The sequence below is a fragment of the Panthera uncia genome, chromosome B1 (genome assembly GCF_023721935.1).
Source record: "Panthera uncia isolate 11264 chromosome B1, Puncia_PCG_1.0, whole genome shotgun sequence".
NCBI lineage: Eukaryota > Metazoa > Chordata > Mammalia > Carnivora > Felidae > Panthera > Panthera uncia.
The window spans coordinates 18062577-18080064 of record NC_064811.1 but is presented as its reverse complement, the minus strand read 5'-3'; positions in this window follow the sequence as shown (position 1 = coordinate 18080064).

The window sequence follows — 17488 nt, the reverse complement described above, 5'->3', positions numbered from 1 at the left end:
GATCATAGGTTTAAAGCATCAATTAGAATGTAGCCCAAAATAGCAAATGGACTGCCAAATTGTTGGAAAATGGCTTTTTTTCTTTTTTACCTCCACCAACAGCTCTTCTTAGACAAATCATCATTATTGGTGATCTCCGACAACAGACCTTTCTATGTCTGATTCTGTCATTTACTTGGTAGACATGTTGACTGCAACAAACAATCCCCTATCATCAAGTTTTCCAGATGTTTGCACAGCGGGTTCAGTGTTTTTAAACTATCTAAATGACGGTCCCAGATGACAAATGTTCATTTTCAAAATTAAAGCTTATTACGAATTACCTGCCAAGTACAATGTGTCAGGAGAGACTGAATGAATTAGAATTTTTGTCCATTGAGAATGAACAAATAAGAAAAAACATAAATGAGGCAAGCTATTACACATCCTGGAGGTACATAGAAAGAATTTTAAATAACAGTAATTTACTAAAAGCTGTTGCATTAATACTTATGACTTACTTAAAAAAAAAAAGACCCAACCCTACCTTTTGTCATGAGTCAGGCTTCAACTTTTTTAATGAAAAAAAAAAAAATAATGGCGAGGAAAGACAAGGATAATCTCTACTGTAAGCCTGTGTTTCTCTTTTTGGTCATCATCCACACAGGCTCAGCTTTGACATACTGGGAGGAAAGAGCATGACCTGATACAGCCATCAAAGACTAAACTCAGTTCCCTCTTTACAGCCTTCTAGTGGTGTGGTTATTCCTGCTGGTTATTTATCCTTGACCTCTGCTCTACTCATCTATAATCTGTGAATAATAATACTTAAACAGGTTGTGGTAAAAACTGAATAAATAAAAATAGTATTTAGATATGCTCTGTAAACTATAAAGTACTATAAATATATGATGATGTCAGAATAACATTAGCTACCATATATTAATGACTTACTATGTGCCAGATACTATGTAAAGCTTCACATGTATTCAATCTTTTTCAATTTTCACTATTTGTTTAAGGTAGATGATATAATCTGCATTTCATAGATGAGAAAACTGAGTCTTGTATAGAGGTTAAGTAACTGGCCTAAGTAACTGCTAACTTGGGTTACACAGGATTGGAAACAAAATGTCTGAATCCTAAAACATGCATATAACCTCTCTCCTGTGCTACTGATCTTTGATCATTAAAGCCTAATGCCAGGTGATGCCATCTTGGCTCGGAATATTTTGGTGCTGCCATTTAAAATTGCCTTCAGATCCAAATTTATTGAGGCATGCAAAGCAAGCAGCCTGCTGACTCTATAAGACAACTTTTTTTTTAACCCCCCAAAGCATCATCCAGTCTAATCATCCTGCATTCTAGGCAGGAAGGCAATGAATAACCATGGCCAAGAGTTCTATCTTTTAGAAGACTCTACAAGATTGAAATTCCTTTTCAAGATGGATGTGGATCTCTTTTCTTCACATCTCCATAGCTCTGGGAATAACATCAAATGTAACTCTAACCACATGATATTTTAACCGTTTACCTACATATACAACCTCTAAGTAGCCAGAATGTTTTAATGACTGTATCCCAGAACCAAGAATAGAAGTTGCATAGTAATATTTGAAGAATTGAACGATGCACATTTTCTTGTTGCCTAGGAAAATTTTGGTCCCAGATAAATATGACACCAGGCTGACCACAGAGTCAGAGATTGTTTCATAGGACAAAATAGAACATCTAGATTTTCCATCTTTAAAATTATAATCAGCAGCAGGAAGCAAAGCAATACTACTGTCCCTGTTATAGGAATCTAAAGGCTTTTTATAGAATGCACAGCAGCAAATGTTATCGCTATGCTTGAAAAAACCATTTTCATTATCAGATGCCTTTTTTTCCAATTGATTATGACTTTTCCTTTAAAAAATGCATTTAAGCAAAATTTTTCTATGCTTGATTTAGCCCAAGGGAAAATTTGGGGGGACTAAGAAGGGAGAGAGTAGTCTGAGCAAAATTCCTTCTGCCTTTCAGCTATGCACACATGGACAAAATATATCACACTCTACTTCAATCTTTTTAAAGAAAAATTCCTATTATTTAGAGAGAGCCTAACAATGAAAAATCCAGCTTTGTGGCATTGTAGTCCTTATTGTTTAAGCCAATGAAGAGAGAAGGGTAAGTTTTGGTTTTTGTTTTAAAGCTATAATGTTCTTAAAGTCCTTTCTTCTTGGTGTAAAGGGGCTGCATTGGACTGAAGTTTCTTCAGCATACTTCTGAGGATGTACCAGTTCATGTTAGAAACCTTCAAGGTGAAAGTCATTGGAGTTAAGGCTAGTGTTTAGTTAAGACAAACTGAATTAATGGGGCCCACTCAAGGTGGACTATGAATGTATTTCTATGTCTGGCTTAACTTAATGTGTCTCTTACCATGAAGGGAGGGCTAGAGATAAGGATTTTTTTAAGCTGATAAAAAGCTCTTTAAGATTCTTCAGAAAAAATGATGTAGATGAGAAATCTGAGGTTGTACCCAATATGCTAAACAAAGAGGTTGTACTACCTCAGAGCAAATACTAAGACTTGTTTGAGTGAAGCAGGTGATTTAAAAGTCTAGGACAAAACAGCCTTTTCATTTCATAGAAAGAAAAGACAAAGAATTTTAGAACAACATTTTGATTTAGCAGCTATAAGGGACTTTTGAATTTAAATTTCGATATATAAATCCCAATTTTGCCATGTAAAATTAATAATGGATTTCTCTGAAGCCAAACTCTCTTCAACCTCCGCTGTAATTCTCTTAAGAAAGCATTAAATGAAAGCATTTCACTTTAGTTGAAAATCAATGGCACTTCAGTGAAGCATGCATCTCCCAAGCATTATGGAGTCAAGAATCATTCAGTTCCCCTAGTAAGACATGGGAGCCTGGATTTGCCAATAATAACTTCATACAACATAGGAGTCTTTGAAAAAATTAATATAAAATGAAAAGATTGAAAAGCCAATGTGATCATGCTCAAATTCTCTTTGAAATGTCAACCGAAATGCATCGTAATATAATTGATGTTGATGAGATGGTCATAATAAGAATAAAGATAGTAATAAGTAGAAATAATATTTAATTACTAATTACTATATACCAGGAATTTGCTAAATACTTTAGAAGCATCATCTCTTTTGATTCTCTCAAGAATTATGGGACTTGATACTATTAGCTATATTTTTAGAGTAGACTTGAATAAGGAAGATCTACCTGTGAAGACATAAAATGTATTTAGGATGGATTAATGGATACCATTGTACATTAATCTGTGGCCACTTGCACAATGAATCAAAAGATATTATAAACTCCATCTATTTGAAAAGTTTGCTGATCCTTTACCCAATGATAAAATCAAATTTACCTTTCAGTGTGGTGATTATAAGAATAAAAAAGATATAGCCCCTGCCCTCCAGGAACTCACAGTCTTTTTTTTTACATTTATTTATTTTTGAAATACAGAGTGAGACAGAGTGCAAATGGAGGAGGGGCAGAGAGAGGAGACACAGAATCTGAGGCAAGTCCAGGCTCTGAGCAAGAGTTCAGCACAGAGCCCGATACGGGGCTCGAACCCATGAACCATGAAATCATGACCTGAGCCGAAGTCAGACACTTAATCGACTGAGCCACCCAGGTGCCCCATGGGAACTTGCAGTCTTAAAGGGAGATGAAATATGCACAGAAAATCCAAATATAATTTATGGTGGTTTGTGGTAAGACAGTGTAAAAGAAAGAAAACAATTCTTAGAATTTGGGGTTAAGTTAGAGGAGAGAGGTGTCAGAGAGTCTCCTTAAAGGAAGAAACAGCTCTGCCGGGTTTGGAAAGTGGGTAAAGTTTCAACAGTAAGATAAATATGAGACCCAGGAGAAACGGTGATGTGTAATGTCTTCAAGAATGTTTCAGGATGCCAATGTTGCTGGAATTTTTGACGTATGAATGAGCAATAATGTGGAGTAGATTACAAAAGATCTTTACTGTCATTCCAAGGAGTTTAAATTGTATTTAGAAATCAGTAAGAGAGTTTTGGGGCACCTGGGTGGCTCAATCGGTTAAGCTCCGACTTCAGCTCAGGTCATGATCTCATGGTTTGTGAGTTCAAGCCCTGCGGCGGGCTCTGCTGACAGTTCATAGCCTGGAGCCTACTTTGGATTCTGTGTCTCCCTCTTTCCCTGCCCTCCCCGACTCTCACTCTGTCTCTGTCTCTCTAAAAAATAAACATTACAAAAAAATTTTTAAAAAAAGAATTCAGTAGAGAGTTTCATAGTGGAAGTCTAAATGGTCAGAGCTCTTTTAGGGAAGATCAGTCTAGCAATATATTACACTCATTTATTCATTCTTTTTTTGTTGTTGCTACTCCATTGATGAATAATTATTTTCTTGTTATCATGTGCCAAGACTTACACGAGGCAATGGGAATACAATGGTAAAAATGACTCCCTCTGTGCTTTCAAAAAATTTATAATCCAGAGAGTTAAACCTCGGGGCGCCTGGGTGGCTCAGTCGGTTGAGCATCCCACTTCGGCTCAGGTCATGATCTCGCAGTCTGTGAGTTCGAGCCCGGCATCGGGCTCTGTGCTGACAGCTCGGAGCCTGGAGCCTGCTTCTGATTCTGTGTGTCCCCCTCTCTCTCTGCCCTTCCCCTGCTCATGCTGTGTCTCTCTGTCAAAAATAAATAAACATTAAGAAAGTTAAACATAAAACTGAATAGTGTCACCAATACTATAAGAGAAGAAGTACAGGATACCACCTAGGAGGAATACCTTCTCTAGTTTGGGGATAAACAACAACAACAATAAGAACAACAACAAACTTCCCATACAAAGTGGCTTCAAATTGTGTGTATTGCATGTGTGTGTATATGTATGTAGGTTTACTGGGTAAGAAGGTCAGTATATGAAAAGGCTCCCAGGGGAAAATACGTTTTGGGGACTTGATGCAGGGTTATTTGCTTTCCAACCACATACATTCTTAATAACTTCAGTTATGTGCACAGGGTTCCTGACTGTTTCATCCTACAGAGAGGGTCTGACCATCAGTCAACTTCCAGGAGAACCAATGAAGCATTATGAACAAGGACCTTATGAAAGCAAATTCTGTTGAATTGAATTGGCTCTCTTCATAGACCTGGAAATCATCTGGTCTGACTTTTAAAAATATACCAAATATGAATAATTCAGTCAAGCCTGAAATCAGCACCTTGAATGAGTATGGCTTTTAGTGTTCGTTCATTCACTCAATTATTTCGTAATTATTTGTTGTTTATCAGCACCACGGAACCCACTGTACTAAGCATTTGCCTTATGTAATTCTTTCATCATAATTAATCATTTTTCCTAAATACTTATCCTAATTTTCCTGTACCTCCTTATAACACATTTACAGTTTGTTTCTGTCACTGGGTGTTGTGTGTGTAAGTATCCTCAAGTAGACTGCAGGATTTTGTGGTTTTTTTTAACTTTTTTTAAAAAAAATTAATGTTTATTTATTTTGAAGGAGAGAGAGATAGTGTGCGAACAGGGAGGGGCAGAGAGAGAGAGATACAGAATCCGGAGAAATCTCCAGGCTCCGATGTGTCAGCACAGAGCCCAATGCGGGGCTCGAACTCGACAACTGCAACATCATGACATGAGCTGAAGTCGAATGCTTAACCAACTGAGCCACCCAATCACCCCTGGACTGTAGCATTTTGAAGGAAGAAATTATGTTCTCATTCTTATGTTCCATTTAGCCAATGGCACAGATATAATAGGGGTTCTGTAAATGATTGCTGAATGAACCAGTGAATGCATAGACAGATGGATGATGGATGGATGAATGGATGGAGACAGACTTGAATACAAAATTTTTCCTACCATCATGAATCCTATAATCTAATGCTGATCATGTATGAATGGTTAATTAGAAATATTTTTCAACATTCAAATTATCATCTCTTTTCAATTTATGTTTACTGTTGTAGTGCCACAATCTTACCATGATCCTAAAGATACCATCAAAGAGCTCTATAGGATATTTAGAGTTTAAATATTTATCTCTTCTAAGTCAGCTGAAGTTTGATTTTTAAGTCCCCTAGAGTACTGATTCCTGACTTTTCCCCTTAATTTCATTAAAAAGGCAGCCAAATCCCCCACAAAACCATTTTAACATGCTGTTCCTTTCCCTCAAGTTAGATAGAATTGAAGTGGATAAGAACAGAGTTGGAATTTAAAGAAAGTCTGCAGCCATCATGAATCTGAGAACAAAACAGAAGTATACCTTTTCATTAACATCATTTCCAACCATTCTGTGGTCTATTTGATTGTCATTTTCCCAAAAGTCCTGCCATATTTTCCTCGTTCCTTTCAACACATTCAGCACATCTTTTTGGACTATTTCATGCCATGGACATTGGTCTGGTTGACCAAGCATAACAGGTTCAAAAACTCCAGTGGAACATTTGTTACTCAACAACTTATTTTGGGAAAATAAGATATTTCTTACTTTTGCACGCATTATTAGAGAAGTGCATCTTTATATTTCATTTGAGTAAACTGAGTCAATAAAACAGTGTTTTCTCCCTTAAAATCAGGGGATGTTCATTATATAATGTACTCTGCAAGTTAGGAAAGTGCATTCTGTAACATGAAGGAGATGACAGAGATGGAGATTATAGTCGGAGAAACCAAATTCTGAATCCCAAATACCCTACTACTCTGATATGAGACAAATTCCTTAATCTTAGTGAGTCTCAGATCCCTTTTATGTAAAATGATAATAATAGTAACCTTACTCTATTGTTACCATGTCACTATGAGAAGTTTGAAATACAATGGATATCAAAATACAATGCCTTGTTCTAGTATGTGGAAAACTATCGTTGGTGGTAATTACTGTACAAAGGTAGTAGACTAAGCCTTCTACCTGCATTTTCTTATTTAGTATTTCCCCAAACTCTGTGAGGCAGATTGTACTTTTATCATTATTCTTAAATGAGGAAATTGATACATAATGAAGGTAAAATTTGACGTAGATCATAGAGCTATGTGACAAACCCCAGAGCTAAAAGGAACCACGTGTGGGATACAAGGGTTTATGATTTGATAACAGAGTAGAGAATGTTTACCTCTGAGGCCAGCCTATTCCCAGGAGTAAGATGTATACAGACTGAAGTTGAGGATGGGGTCAAAAGGGCCAGGGGCTACAGGAGGAAAGAAACTCAACCAAAGTTTGATTAGCAAATATTTTGTTCTAATTGATCATTGAGAATAAGCAATTCAATTAATTATCAATGAGGCAAGGAATAAGACATTAGATTTTGTATCTAGCCCTGCCATAGGTAAACAAAGGGGTGTTCATGGGTCGTATGGAAATCGTATTGGAAAGGGTGACTCTTTGAGTAAGCCATTTCTCAGAACACAAAAGAATGGAGAGATTTCTTAACCTTCACTCTTTTCCAGAATCATAGGACTTAGGTAAAATTCAACATTGTACTTCCCATTGGTTAGACATGGTGCAGATGAGATTAGTTTTGAAAGTTCTACATTGAAGGTGGTGGGGTCCCCAGGTGATCTTGTGATCTCCCTTCCCTGGAGTGTTAACTGAGTCAGTAAGTTTTAGAAATTCTTTGTTATAGCAGCTTAGTAGCTTAAATTGTAAAGTGCTCCATTTTAAAAGCCACCCCCATTGTGATGTCAATCAAGACACTTCACCTCATGAAACTTAGTTTCCCTGCCTACTAAATGATGGAGTCTTACTAGACAAATCCTTAAAGAGCCTTCCAGCGTTGACCTTCAAAACTTCAGAAGATATAAAGATTTGTCCAAGTGCCCCATGGTTTGAAGTGTGGAATCAGAGGCTGAAGCACACCTTACTCTTCCTCCCAATACTCAGGCAGCATCAGTGTAGGAGCCACTTAGGAATGTTCTGGCTTTGGAGGTCATAGGGCCCTTTCATTAGCAATTCAGAATAAAGCTATCAAGGCTGCTTTTGTCTTCCATTCTGCCAATCAATCATTCATTCTTCCTAAGCCTGCAGTGCCCCATTTGCATTGCCTTGCATAAATGGGGTGCTTCTTGGATTCTTTCTTTTCTAACCCTTCTGATTTTCTATATTTTCTTTCCATTGTCCTCCTGAATTTTTTTCTGTGTCAAGCAAACTCAGTTTTTGGTGTTGTTTCATGCCTTCCCGAAGGCCAAGTTTGTTTCCTGCTTAATATTCAAGAAGCATTCTTGAAGCTCATCTCTTTTGAAAAAGCCCACAAAACTCACTGGTGCTCAGCTGATGACTTACTTCAGGTTCTGTCATTTCTCTGCTTTGGGATCTTAGTGTGTAAGCTAGTTGAAGCAGGACTCTATGGGTCTTATTTATCACCCAGTGCCTTGGATGTAGCACTGTAATAGATGTAAAGTTTACCCAAATACCAAACCTTTAGATTAGAAAAAAAGGTATAATGTTACTCATAGGTGGGCTTTGCATTACAAATATGAGTGACAGCCTAAAGTGAGTTTTCAATGAAATAAAGGTAAGTTATAACTTCAATTAAGCAGAGCACTCAAGCTCTGTATTATTTTTGTTCAACTGGAAAGCATCGAGTACAATCTTGGGTAGAATTTTGGTGGATAGGGGATGATGGGGTTTTAGAATGGTGGTGGTGGGGGTCCAGAGCCCATGGGCAAGAAGGAATTCTTGAGATGTCTTGGGTGCAAAAAAGTAATTTTATTAAAGACAGGGACAGGACCTGTGGGCAGAAAGAGCTGCCGCAGACCAGACCAAGGAGAGACTGGTTATATACTTGGGAGTTGGGGGAGATAAAGTCAAGGGGAAGTTTCCAAAGGGAGTTTCATATACTAAAGAAGACTCACAGGATATGAAGGTGGAGGCAGAGGCCTAGCTATTGTCAAGCTAAGGTTGTTTTTCCCTTTAGCAAAGCATTGACAGTAAGACAATAGGGAGTTCCTGGAGAAAAGTACTACCCTGCCTGCCTCAAGTATTTGTCAGTGGGCTGCAGGTTATAAGGAAATTTAATTTTATCTACCATTTCCTTCTGTGTTTGCTTCCCATATCGTTGGACATATGCCAAAGAGAATAGAATAGGTACAGAAACCATCTTAAAGGCCTAAATCCAAAGACCTAAAGGTGACAAAGTGCCTGTGTAATCTTGAAAATGTTACCTTATCTCTCTCACCTTAGTTTCCTTCATGACAAACTAGGGACAATGATTACCTTAAAGGACAGCAGAAGGGAATTAATAAAATAATGTATGGAAAATACCTTAAGCTCTGTAGGCCTATGGTAGACATCCAGGAATGTTGGAGTTGTTGTTAATATCATATAGTTAATTACCATTGACTTACCCAACTGGACATTGTTTATAAGCCCAGAAGGTAAGGGATGGAATCTTGAAGCTCTGAATGTGGGCCACTCTGTGGATTATTAAGACAAGTGCTCCCTGTAGAAAGAGAAAAAACAGAAATTTGGAGTCATGTCTACAAGCAGCTCTAATATTTAGGTGATTAAAATAGTCTCATCTTTTCATCTCAGCCACTATCAACCTTTTCTTTCCTTTTCCTGTCCTACTCATATCACTAGATTCTTGACTATTCTTTGCTTCCTATCTACCACTTACTAGACTCCCTGATGGCTGCCACCTTTGGGTCATGTTTTCAGATGTAAATGTTCCTCCTTTATCTCCATAGAGCACACACACACACACACACACACAAGAACATCAAAGTCCAAAAGAGATGAAAATATTAGAAAATAGAGAGAGGTACAAAAGAGAGCCCAAATATAAAATTTGTACAGATGGAGTAGTTTTAATATGACAAAGAGAAAGGGAGAGTGGCTTTTGCTGGCTCATTTGGTCAAAGAAGATAATTTGGATGATTGAGTTGCATGGTTTGGAGTTATACAGAGCACATATTTATTGGATAATTGAAATCTCTCTCACTTACTTTGAGCTAATAGATTCTGTCCTTAAAGCTCAATGCTGTCAAATACTGGAGTTATATAACTAAAAGGAGAAACAATAATTTTAGAGGAAAAAATGATTCATTAAACAAAGTAAAAACTTTGTCCTTAGGAAGTTCATAAGTATATTTGGCTGGCCATTGCCATATGGGAACTTTCTGAATGTTGGTGGCAGTAATGGGACAGAAATTAGTCAGTTGGGGCTGGTTTTAAGAAATGGCCTCAGCCCCTAAGTGGTCTGCCAAGTTTCTGTTAAACATCTCACATTATTGAGGATACAAGTCAAAATCACTTATCAGCAGTTCTTCTAAATAGCAAGGAACATGTATCAAAGAGGCCATGAAGGCATTTCTAATGAGAAAAAATGCTCTTACTTTTTGAGAAATTAACTGCTCCAATAAATTGCAAAGATAAAGTAGGAAAAGTTATCACAATAATGTCTGTTGTAATAAAACTAAACTGTACAGCTGATAACAGTTAAAATGCCAGAAGGTAAGTTAATGAAATACCATTCTCCTAAAAGCCCCTTTGGTCCTTACTCTGAAATATAATTCCGACACTCACATATAAAGAATATGGTGGAAACTACATGGAAATACTGTATACGCACATGATCTACAGATTCATTGCCTATGAACTTTTGAATACATATAAAGTTTAAAAAGCAGAGTATATTAAATGAAACTTTCAGGAAGGTGAAATAAAATAATCCTAGGGCCTAAAATTGATTCTTAAAGTGTAAAAGAGATGAAAGTCTGTGGAGAGAGAAAGCAGTCTGAATTGCTAGCTGGCATTGGAAAATTTCTACCAAAGATCACAGGAACGGGGCAAAGATGGACTCACTGAAGTTTCCCTAACACCTTCTGTGGATTCATGAAGGTAGGAGAGGCCTGAAGCCTCTGTTACGATTTTCCGCAAATTCCTAGGCAAACTGAAAATTTGTAGCAGTGCAAAGGAATTCATAAGGGTAATGAGAGCGTGGAAAAGAAAACAAACAAATAGCAAACATAAAAATCGGAAGGTAATCTTAAGTAGGAGAGTTTGGGGTAATAGCTTTGCTGTTTATTACTGGACTTCTCTCATACATAATGATCAAAAAGGCCATGAATGGTGAAAACCTGTGTGTGTGTGTGTGTGTGTGTGTGTAGACAGAGAGAGCAAGACAGCACACATGTGAATGAGCAGGGAATGTGGAGAAAGGGAGAAAATGGGAGGGAGGATAAGAGAAAAGACCAAAGCTGCAAAAGCCTTAGAAAGCCAAAGATACTATATGCACAAATGCTCAGATACCAGGCCGAAAATCTCAGAACTCAGGGCCAGCTTCCTGCCACGTGATGAAACCCAAATGGTTCAGGGCATCTTTCAAACAAACAGCCGAAGAGTAGTAAACAGAGCCATCTTCAGTTACCATGAGTTCAATGAGAGCCAGGCAACGGCCCTATACACAAAACCACATCGTGACTAATTAAGTAAAATCAACAACAAGAACAGTGAAACAATTACACGAGAAATAAAAAAAAAACCGAAAGCCACCAAAACTCTGTAAGAAAAGGCATGAAGAAATAGTACAAACCTCTCTGCTTTGAGCCATCCGTGCCACACCCATCAGCTGGTAATAATATGACTCTGGGTAGCAATCGAAATAATCCAAGGAAGGGCTTTATGAAGGCATGGCAAGACGAATAGATTTTTTTTTTCTGGGTTTCTGGTCTTTGTTTATGGATAATTACAATTTGGCCAAGTGTAGAGAGGCCCATCCCATAAATGTGTCTCCTGTGTTTTACTTAAGCAACAGCTCACAAAGGAACTGCTTCAGTTTACCACCATACCAGTTAAATGTTGTAGAAGGAGAAAACCTCCAAGTGATGTGTAAATTTTAAATTATCAGCTGACTTAAAGTACAGCAAATTCTCCAACCGGAATTCCAGATAAGTGTACTTAAGATGTTTACCTGTCCTGTGAAGGCAATTTTGTTTATCTTAACATATTTGAAATAAATCTTGCTTTCAAGTTATAGCCTTTTGATCTTACTCTATTTTCGACTTTACTTTCATATATTCTCAAATACATCCTTATGTATCCTTGTGTTTGTTGAAATCTTAAAGATATGGAAAGTGAATAATCTTGGCTTTAATGTACGTAAGAACAGCCTATTCTGAGAATGAGGAGATATATTTATGGAAAGGACATGGAAAATTATAAGCTGGTTAAACTACCCTCATCTATATCAAGTCAGATCTATCTTCAAATATGGCTTATCTTTTTGTTAAAAATGAATTCTCAGAATAGCAATGTATCAATTGATAGTCTTTGGGTGCATGCAACAGAAACAAGTTCTGATTAATTTTAGCAAAACTGGAAATTTATTAGGAAGAATACAGAATGGCTCAGCAATTCAAAGGAATAGTTGAAGAAACCTACCAGCAAGGACAGAGAAAGCAGTTCCAGGAATCCAAGCAACAAGAATTAATGGGCAGTTTGTTCAAAGTGCCGGCCTTGGGATGAGTGAAATCTGACCATTTTTAATCTCTGGATTGTTCAGTTTAATATTCAAATTCCAGGTAGAGAACTTAGTTATGGCTTACTTTGAATCATTTATGTACCCTTTGCCAATGGGAAAGCTGAGCCGCGTGATTGGTCAGTTTACCAAGACTACTAGCCAATGAGGGAATTTGAGCTTCTGTTACCAGAAGAAAAGGAAACAGATGTCAGGAAGACAAAAAACCAAATCTATGCTTAAATACATTCATGGTGAGAGATTAATGTATAAAATATTATGAAAAACTCAACATGATTAATAGGTCAGAAATAATTTATGCTTTTTAGAATTTAATTTATCTTTGCTCCATTCAAGATAATGAAGAAAATTATATTGTGTCCATTCATATTGAGCCAATATTTATTAGAGATATATTATGTAGTAGGTATAGGTTTTCTATGTATTATCTCATGAAATTATCACCAGAAATTCCTGTTCGAACTAACATTTCTACTTTGTGCTTATGAAAACTAAGGATCAGAAAGTTATGCTGACTTCTTTATTGTCACTCCACAAGTAATTCTGGTCCATTTTTTCATTATATTTCTATTATTTGTGCAGAGTATCTTCACTGAATTATTTTAATGACATTAAATTGTAACACTAAAATAAAGAACTAAAACCTGGATAATAATGCAAAATCAAACAAACAAACCAACAAACCAAAACCCTATAACACTGTTTTTATGATTAGTGCTGAAACTACATCTGTAGATTTAGAACCTTATATACAGAACAATACATAGCAGATTGAACATACAACACCACTCCTTCTAATAATCTCACTAAAATGAAAAGAAAGGAAGGGTATACAATCTCCAGGGGAAGGATCAGTAATTGAGATAGGACAACAAATTTTTGGAACATAGAAAGCAAAAGAAGAGTTAACAAGACAGAGGAAGTAGAATACTAATATATTTTTTAACCTGAGTTTCCATCTATTATAAGATGCACCATTAGTTTGTTTCATTGAGAAAGAAAAAACTCACTGCCAAATATAATTATAAATTTATGATTATGAATGTTTACTTATCTATTGTCATGTAACAAACCACCCCAAATTTAGAAGCTTAGATCAACAATAATAATTTCATTATTATCTCTCACAGTTTTATGGGCTGCCTATACTGGGCTGGATCAGGAAATATCATGCCGTTGAGACAACATAGTTGCTAGGTCTGGCATCATCTGAAAGCCTTCTTCACTCACATGGATGATGATTACTGTTAGTTGTCATCTGGGACTTTAAGTGGGCCTATTGGCTGGAACATGTATATGCAGCCTATACATGTAGCCTGGGCTTCCTCAGAGCATACAAGGTATTTACAAGAACAAATATCCCAAGAGAGATAGCCGGACAGAGCCATATTGCTATTTGAGATCTATCTTCAAGTCACATAGTCTCACTTTCACTCCGTACTATTGAACAAGGCAGCCACAAAGGTTCAACCAGCTTCAATGGGAAAAGACATATACTCATTGCCTTCTTGGAAGAATGGTAAGGTCACGGTGAAAAAAACAGCATGTTCGAAGAAGATATTATTATAGCTATTTTTGGAAAAGACAATCTTCCACGGTGCAATTGAATGTAATATGGTTCCCCACATTCAAAAATATTAAAATGAGAAAAAAATTTATCTTAGAATCAGGAAGTAAGGTAATTATCTACAGTTGAAATATCAAAAAAGAGGCAAAAAAATCCATGTTGTAGAACCTTAGAAAGTTTAGGAATTTGAAGCATCAGCTACATTAAAGCTTTCTTTAATATCTGTAACTGGTTGAAAGTTTGAATTAAAGAGCAGTTAGTTCATGAGATTCTTTCCTCATCTGCCGTAACAGAGTTAGCATCCCTTTCACTCCTGGCAGGACACAACCTGCTATGTGGAGACATTAAGCCAAGATTCTCAAGGTCTGGCAAATAAGAAGCACATTATTGAAAATAGAAGTATTTTTAAAGAGTCTACACATAGAACCTAAGATCCTCATCTTTCTTCTTGTTAGTTCCAAGAACTTTGGCAAGGAAATTTATTCTTCATCCTTTTCCCTCTACCTTTACAGATGATGGGTTGGAGGATTTTTTCTCTGGAAATAGGAGGTTGACTTCTAAGCAAGTAATGGCTTCGAGAGTGAACAGAAAGATGTGCAGAAATGGACATTTAAATATGTTGGGACAAAGAGTGCTATGACGCCAACCCAATCACCCTATAGTGAAGTCTTGCACACAGAGCTTCCAATCATCTCTTTAGTGCTTTAATTTTAAGTATGAGTCAGTAGTCAAGAATCATCAGACATATATGGGAAGGTTCAGCATGAAAAAAAGGAGATTGAAGCAAATACCAGAGGGAACTCGCCACAAATGGGGACAAGCAGAGATCTGAATAAATCTTAAAACACACAAATTTTCAACCTTAAAGAGTTTAAGAAGATATTACATTCTTGAAATGAGGATCAACTTATAGAAAAAGGAAATTTAAAAAAAAGTGAAAAGGGAATAATTAGAGTACAAAAAATGATTTTACAGGATAGTTTCAGTTAAAAATTCAACAGAAATCTTTTCTTATTACTATGATAAGTATGCTTAACCTATGTTCTTCATGAAATACCTACAAATTACCTATTGTAATGTGCAATACAGCATTATTATCTACAGATACAGTGTTATACAACAGGTCTCTAGAACTTATTTATCTTTCATTATTGAAATTTTATACACATTAATTAACAACTTCCAATTTCTTTCTCCCCAATTTGGCAACCACCATTTTATTTTTTTAATTCTATGAGTTTGACTATTTTAGATACCTCATATAAGTGGAATCATGAAGTATTTGTTCTTCTGTGATTGCTTTATTTCACTTAGCATAATGTCTTCAAAGGCCATCTATGTTGTCATATTATAGGATTTCTTTCTTTTTTAAAGCAGAATAATATTCCATCATATATATATACATATATATCTATATGTATACACATACACACATATATATGTACACATATATGTACATATCACATTTTCTTTATTCATTTATCCATGAATAGACACATATTTCTACATCTCAGATATTGTGAATAGTGCTGTAGTGAACATGAGAAGGTTAATATCTCTTTGAGATCCTGATTTCAATTATTCTGGAAAAATACCTAGAAGTGGTATTTCCGGACCATAGGGCAAATCTACTCTTAATTTTTTGAGGAACCTCCCTCCATACTGTTTTCCTTAGTAGGAGCACCATTTTTCATTCCCCAAAACAGTGTTCAAGGGTTCTGATTTCACTAATACTTGCTGCCTTTTTTAAGTAATAACCACACTAATAGGTGTAAAGTGATAATCTCCTTGTGGTTTTGATCTGCATTTCCCAGGGGATTAGTGTCACTGAGTAATATTTTTATATAACTTTTGGCCTCAACAGAAATCTTCAAGAAAATAGAATCAAAAGGCCAAGATTTTCCAAAAATAGGTAAGAAAGGAGATTCTTAAATGATAAATGATAATGAGTAGGTCCATCATCTGACTAATATAAATTCCAGGAAAAGAGAACAGGGGAAATTAAAAAAAAAAAAAAAAAAGGAAATCACCAAAGAAATAATGCAAGGAAATCTTTCAGAATTAAAGTCCCACTTCAGTTCTGTGCAGAATAATGAGGAAAAAAATCACCCACACTAAGGCTTATTATCATAAAATTTCTCACACTAAAATAAATTAATATCCAAATTGTTTTCTCCCAATTGTTTGGAGAAAACAAACAAGTCTTACCTAAAGGATGGAGAAACAGAATGGCAATTGATATCTCAACACTATAAACCAAACAACAGTGGAGTAATGCTTTAAAAATCTTGAAAATAATATGTTTTTCTTTGTCAACAGAGAATTCTATCTCTAGACATCTATCAATCAAATTTGAGAGTACACAACAATTTTCAACGGTAAGTTTCAAACTATTTATCACCAGTCACCTTCTTTTTAGGCGACTATTTTTAGGCATCTCAAATTATGTTCCATCAAAACAAGAAAGTAACTGAGAAAGAAGATATTGAATCAAGGAAAGCATGGATCCTCCATGAAGAGAGGTGAGCAGCACAGCAGGCCTGAGATGGAATTTGAGAAAGGGGTAGAAGAATGGGGGCTTGAGGAATAATGTCTCCAGGGAGAATGGAGAAACAAACAGATGACATAATGTTTTAGAACACACAGAAAAGAGGTTTTGAAAAGTGGTTTGATATTTTTTGAAGATTTAATGGAAAAATTAATGATAGGGACATAGAAAGTTAAGCAAAATTAATTCAAGAAAATTATTTAAATCCAGAAAAAAAACCCCAAAATATTGCACAGGAAAGGTAATTGAAATATAGTGCTTGACTTGGCTCAGGAGTAAAAAATAATTACTTAGCAACTATAATGTAAACACTGAAAATTGCTTTATCTGAACAATTTTGATAAAACTGCATTGGAAGAAGGAAAGAATGCAAAGTAGATGGTGGGGACTTTTGGGTGTTGTCTTCCTAGTTCATAATAGCAAGGCAATAAATAATGTCCAAAGTTAATAAATCAAAAAAGAAGAACATCACCATGCTTTTGGAATTAAGAGTGAAGAGGAAAAGGAAAAAATGTTGCTGTCGTTTGCATTCATTTTAAGTCTTACAGTACCACTTAACTTTTGAAAATGATGCATAGGTATTATGTTGATAAAAATAATTTTTAAAAAGATAAGAGTAGAGACTTTCAACTTACAGAAATAGAATCTATATCCGCACTTCTCCACTTATTACCTATTTGCCCATAAGCAAGGTGTTTTCCTTTCATAGCCCCAGTTTGGGATATATAAAATGAAGAAAATAATAGCAGTTACTGTGTGTAACACTTTGCCATGAGAAACACTTGAATGCATTATTATATTTAATCATCATAGAGTTCCCGTGACTTTTCACACTCTTGTTGTCCCATTTTATATATGGGAAAAGAGGGACACAGGAAGGTTAAGTAATTTGTCCAATTTAA